This window comes from Scyliorhinus torazame, chromosome 24 (genome assembly GCF_047496885.1).
Source record: "Scyliorhinus torazame isolate Kashiwa2021f chromosome 24, sScyTor2.1, whole genome shotgun sequence".
Classification (NCBI taxonomy): Eukaryota; Metazoa; Chordata; class Chondrichthyes; order Carcharhiniformes; family Scyliorhinidae; genus Scyliorhinus; species Scyliorhinus torazame.
In genome coordinates, this window is record NC_092730.1 from 44,903,172 (window position 1) to 44,908,718 (window position 5,547).

General features: G+C 45.2%; 1 non-coding gene across 1 annotated transcript; it reads right to left on the reverse strand.

Annotated features, from left to right (window-relative positions):
• Nucleotides 1-5,106: 5,106 nt before the first annotated feature.
• Nucleotides 5,107-5,179, reverse strand: trnak-cuu (transfer RNA lysine (anticodon CUU)). Its single transcript has one exon. It is a non-coding gene; the product is annotated as a tRNA-Lys (tRNA).
• Between the last annotated feature and the right edge of the window lie 368 nt (nucleotides 5,180-5,547).

The following is a 5,547-nucleotide window of genomic DNA, read 5'->3' on the forward strand; positions in this document are numbered from 1 at the left end:
GGATTCAAATTAAAAAACAGGTCCTCAAGGGTCATAATCCCCGGATTACTGCCCGAGCCACGTGCAAATTGGCATAGGGAGGCAAGAATAAGGGAAGTTAACACGTGGCTGAAAGAGTGGTGTGGGAAAGAGGGGTTCCTTTTCATGGGACACTGGCATCAGCTTTGGGACAGGGGGGACCTATACCGTTGGGATGGTCTCCACCTGAACCGAGCTGGGACCAGTGTTCTGGCGAAAAGAGTAAATAGGGTGGTCAATAGGACGTTAAACTAAAGATTGGGGGGGGGGGGGGGAAGGGAAAGTCAGGGAACCAAGCGGTGAAGTAATCAATGGGAAGCATAGCTGCTTAGGAATACAAAAAAGCACGAAAAGACAAAACTCAGGAGAGGTTACGATAGTCCCCATCCCACAAAATATGACACAGTGTACGGAAAGGCTCAGTAAACCAAGGTCCACCACACTAAGAAAACAAAAGGGACGGTCAATAGAGAATTAAAGGTGCTATATTTAAATGTGCGCAGTGTACGGAACAAGGTAGATGAGCTTGTGGCCCAGATTGTGACTGGCAGGTATGATGTGGTAGGCATCACAGAGACATGGTTGCAGGGGGTTCAGGACTGGCATTTAAACATCCAGGGATTCACAACCTATCGAAAAGACAGGGAGGTGGGCAGAGGGGGCGGGGTTGCCTTGTTAATTAGGAATGAAATTAAATCAATAGCACTAAACGACATAGGGTCAGATGATGTGGAGTCTGTGTGGGTAGAGTTGAGGAACCACAAAGGCAAAAAAACCATAATGGGAGTTATGTACAGGCCTCCTAACAGTGGTCAGGACCGTGGGCACAAAATGCACCGCGAAATAGAAAGTGCATGTCAGAAAGGCAAGGTCACAGTGTTCATGGGGGACTTCAATATGCAGGTGGACTGGGTAAATAATGCTGTCAGTGGACCCAAGGAAAGGGAATTCATTGAATGTTTACAGGAGGGCTTTTTGGAACAGATTGTGATGGAGCCCACGAGGGAACAGGCCATACTGGACTTAGTGTTATGTAATGAGGCAGACTTGATTAAAGATCTTAAAGTAAGGGAGCACTTAGGAGGCGGTGATCATAATATGGTAGAATTCAATCTCCAATTTGAAAGAAAGGAGGTAGAATCAGATGAAAAGGTGTTACAGTTAAATAAAGGTAACTACAGGGGCACGAGGGAGGAACTGACGAAAATCGACTTGGAGCAGAGCCTAGTGGGAATGACAGTAGAACAGCACTGGCAGGAGTTTCTGGGAGTAATTGAGGACACAGTACAGAGGTTCATCCCAAAGAAAAGAAAGATTATCAGAGGGGGGATTCGGCAGCCATGACTGACAAAGGAAGTTAGGGAATGCATCGAACCAGAAGAGAAAGCCTAGAAATGTGGCAAAGAGTAGTGGGAAGTCAGGTGATTGGGAAGGCTACAATAACAAACAGAGGATAACAAAGAGAGAAATAAGGAAAGAGAGGATCAAATATGAAGGTAGGCTAGCCAGTAACATTAGGAATGATAGTAAAAGTTTCTTTAAATACATTAAAAACAAACGGGAGGCAAAAGTTGACATTGGGCCGATCCAAAATGACACTGGTAATCTAGTGAAGGGAGACAAGGAAATAGCTGAGGAACTAAATAAGTACTTTGCGTCAGTCTTCACTGTAGAAGACATGAGTAAAAGCCCAACAATTCCGGAGAGTCAAGGGGCAGAGTTGAATATGGTAGCCATCACAAAGGAGAAAGTGCTAGAGAATCTAAGAGGTCTAAAAATTGATAAATTTCCGGGCCCAGATGGGCTACATCCCAGAGTTCTAAAGGAGATTGCTGAAGAAATAGTGGAGGCGTTAGTTATGATCTTTCAAAAGTCACTGGAGTCAGGGAAAGTCCCAGAGGATTGGAAAATCGCTGTTGTAACCCCCTGTTGAAGAAGGGAACAAGGATAAAGAGGGAGAACTATAGGCCAATTAGCATAACCTCGGTTGTTGGCAAGATTCTAGAATCCATTGTTAAGGATGAGATTTCTAAATTCTTGGAAGTGCAGGGTCGGATTAGGACAAGTCAGCATGGATTTAGTAAGTGGAGGTCGTGCCTGACAAACCTGTTAGAGTTCTTTGAAGAGATAATAAATAGGTTAGACCAAGGAGAGCCAATGGATGTTATCTATCTTGACTTCCAAAAGGCCTTTGATAAGGTGCCTCACGGGAGACTGCTGAGTAAAATAAGTTCTCATGGTATTCGAGGCAAGATACTAACATGGATTGACGATTGGCTGTCAGGCAGAAGGCAGAGAGTTGGGATGAAAGGTTATTTTTCGGAATGGCAACCGGTGACGAGTGGTGTCCCGCAGGGTTCAGTGTTCTCTTTATATATTAACGATCTAGATGACGGGACTGGGGGCATTCTGGCTAAGTTTGCCGATGATACAAAGATAGGTGGAGGGGCAGGTAGTATGGAGGATCTCAATCTCCAGAAAGATTTAGACAGTTTAGGAGAGTGGTCCAAGAAATGGCTGATGAAATTCAACGTGGGCAAGTGCGAGGTCTTGAACTTTGGAAAAAAGAATAGAGGCATGGACTATTTTCTAAACGGTGACAAAATTCATAATGCTGAAGTGCAAAGGGACTTGTGGGTCCTAGTCCAGGATTCTCTAAAGGTAAACTTGCAGGTTGAGTCCGTAATTAAGAAAGCAAATGCAATGTTGTCATTCATCTCAAGAGGCTTGGAATATAAAAGCAGGGATGTTCTTCTGAAGCTTTATAAAGCATTAGTTAGGCCCCATTTAGAATACTGTGAGCAATTTTGGGCACCACGCCTCAGGAAGGACATACTAGCACTGGAGCGGGTCCAGCGGAGATTCACACGGATGATCCCAGGAATGGTAGGCCTAACATACGATGAACGTCTGAGGATCCTGGGATTATATTCATTGGAGTTTAGGAGGTTGAGGGGAGATCTAATAGAAACTTACAAGATAATGAATGGCTTAGATAGGGTGGATGTAGGGAAGTTGTTTCCATTAGCAGGGGAGACTAGGACAGGGGGGCACAGCCGTAGAATAAAAGGGAGTCACTTTAGAACAGAGATGAGGAGAAATTTCTTCAGCCAGAGAGTGGTGGGTCTGTGGAATTCATTGCCACAGAGGGCGGTGGAGGCCGGGACGTTGAGTGTCTTTAAGACAGAAGTTGATAAATTCTTGATTTCTCGAGGAATTAAGGGCTGTGGAGCGAGAGCGGGTAAATGGAGTTGAAATCAGCCATGATTGAATGGTGGAGTGGACTCGATGGGCCGAATGGCCTTACTTCCGCTCCTATTTCTTATGGTCTTATGGTCTTATATTTAGCGGATTCGTCCATGACAAGACTTAAGAACGATCACTGGTCTATCCAATCGGTGAGGTCTGCCTCAGCGTGAGACAATATTAACAGAGTGAGAACCAGGTTATTTAGATTCAGATCACACGGTTACAATAGAACTGAATCAGGAAAACCCCGCCTTCACAGCCTTGCCATTCGCCTGAGGTATCGTGATCCTCAGGTTAAATCACCATCAGTCAGATCTCACCGTCAACGGGGAAAGCAGCCTATGGTTATCAGGGACTGAAGCGACTTAATTTACTTTGGAACTGGATCAATTTATGATGTTTCCAGGATGCGACTTCCCTCAGACTGATCAAATGATTGGCAGCCGGAAAATTAGCGCCCATTGAGGAGTTACTGGCACCTGAGGCTTAGTTGGAGTATTGGTTTTAAAGGTTAATCATGAAATCTAGAGATGAAAAGCCGGGAAAGTGGGCATGAGGATCATCATGAAATCATTAAAATGTAAAAGGTGGCCATTCGGCCCATCGACTCTGCACCGACCCTCTGAAAGAGTCCCTATGCCCCAACCACATCCCTGTAACGCACTACCCAACTTTATAAACACAAAGGGGCAATTTAGCATGGGCATTCCACCTAGCCCACACACATTTGGACGTGCGAGGAAATCGCAGCACCCGGAGGAAACCCATAGACACAGAAAAAATGTGCAAACTCCATACAGTCAGTGACCAAAGGCTGGAATTGAACCCGGATCGCGGGCGCTGTGAGGTAGCCACTGTGACAACGTGCCACCGTATGAGGTCATAACACGTCACATATCAGATCAAGCATGATCTCATTGAAATACAGAGCACATTCGATAGGCTGAATGGTCTACTTCTGCTCCTCCGTCTTATACCCTGATATTGTGTAAATGTGTTCCGGTTCTTGTGTAAAACTCTTGTTAAAACAACACAGACACCGTATGTCGACTGCCTCTGATTATCTGGCGCAGAGAAGGTGATTGTGGAATACATGTCGTCCCCATCAAACTCTGCTACTCACCTGACTGAGATTTGTTCTGTATCTGTAAATCACAGGTAGTGTTCGCGAGTGGAGGGAACACTCTGCACCTCAGTCTCTGGAACAGATTGTGATAGCAGGATGCCTTTATTATGTGTCAATGTCTGGTACTTTTTGTGAGAGTGGAATTCGGTCTCTATCAGACATTGGTACTGAATGTCAGTGTGGAAATATTTCTGTATCTGTCAATCACAATTACTGTTTGGGAAAAGTAAGATGAATCCGTATCATCATCACGGCTGTGACAGACAGAGAAAGACACAGAGAAATGCAGGAAGAGACTATCAGGACACACACACAATGACACACAGAAAAGGTGCCGATATGAAGAAACTGTTTTTTTCGGAAAATGTGTTTTCTGCTGTGTAACTGTGCTCTCTGCTGTGTGACTGTGCTCTCTGCTGTGTAACTGTGCTTTCTCTGTCGGAACCGTCACTCTGCTGGTGACAGATCTTCACTGTGGTTGTGTCAAATCGTTCCCTGTTGTGCAAATGTGTTCCCAGTTGTGGAAATTGATCCGCCTGAAGCAGAACCTTCCTGCGCCATTACTGAGACGAAATTTCAATTCCAGATTTGTTAAATCTTGTCACCAAGGGTTAGTTCAGACCTCTGGATTCTCAGCCCAGCGACATAACCTTGCCTTCTTGTTGTGAAGACAGTTCATTCAGCATCAATCTTTTCCGATAATAGTAAGGAAGCGCCCAACATGAGGCTCGAACCCACGACTCTGGGATTAAGAGTTCCATGCTCTACCGACTGAGCTAGCCGAGCTGGTGCTGCATTGCCCATTAAACCTCTTCTTGTGGAGAGTGGCTGCGGTGCTCATTCGGAGGGTAAGTAATGACTTGTTGGGCCGAATGGCTTTCTGCGCTGGAGAATCTACGATTATATGAAGCAAGGAGGCTGATGCGTTCAAATGCTTCTGCTATAATGTCCACTCCTGACACCATGTAGAAATGGTCGTCTTTGAATGACTGGAAACCAAGGAGTTGTATTAAAAAAATAATTGATTTAATAATTGAGCTGCTCCTCCTGGCTTGTGCTCTGACCGCGATCCGGGAAGAATTGCAGGAATCCAGACACGTGATCATTTTAGTTGCGTCATCACGTGACCATTCGGTCTCCACTGGTCTCCCTCG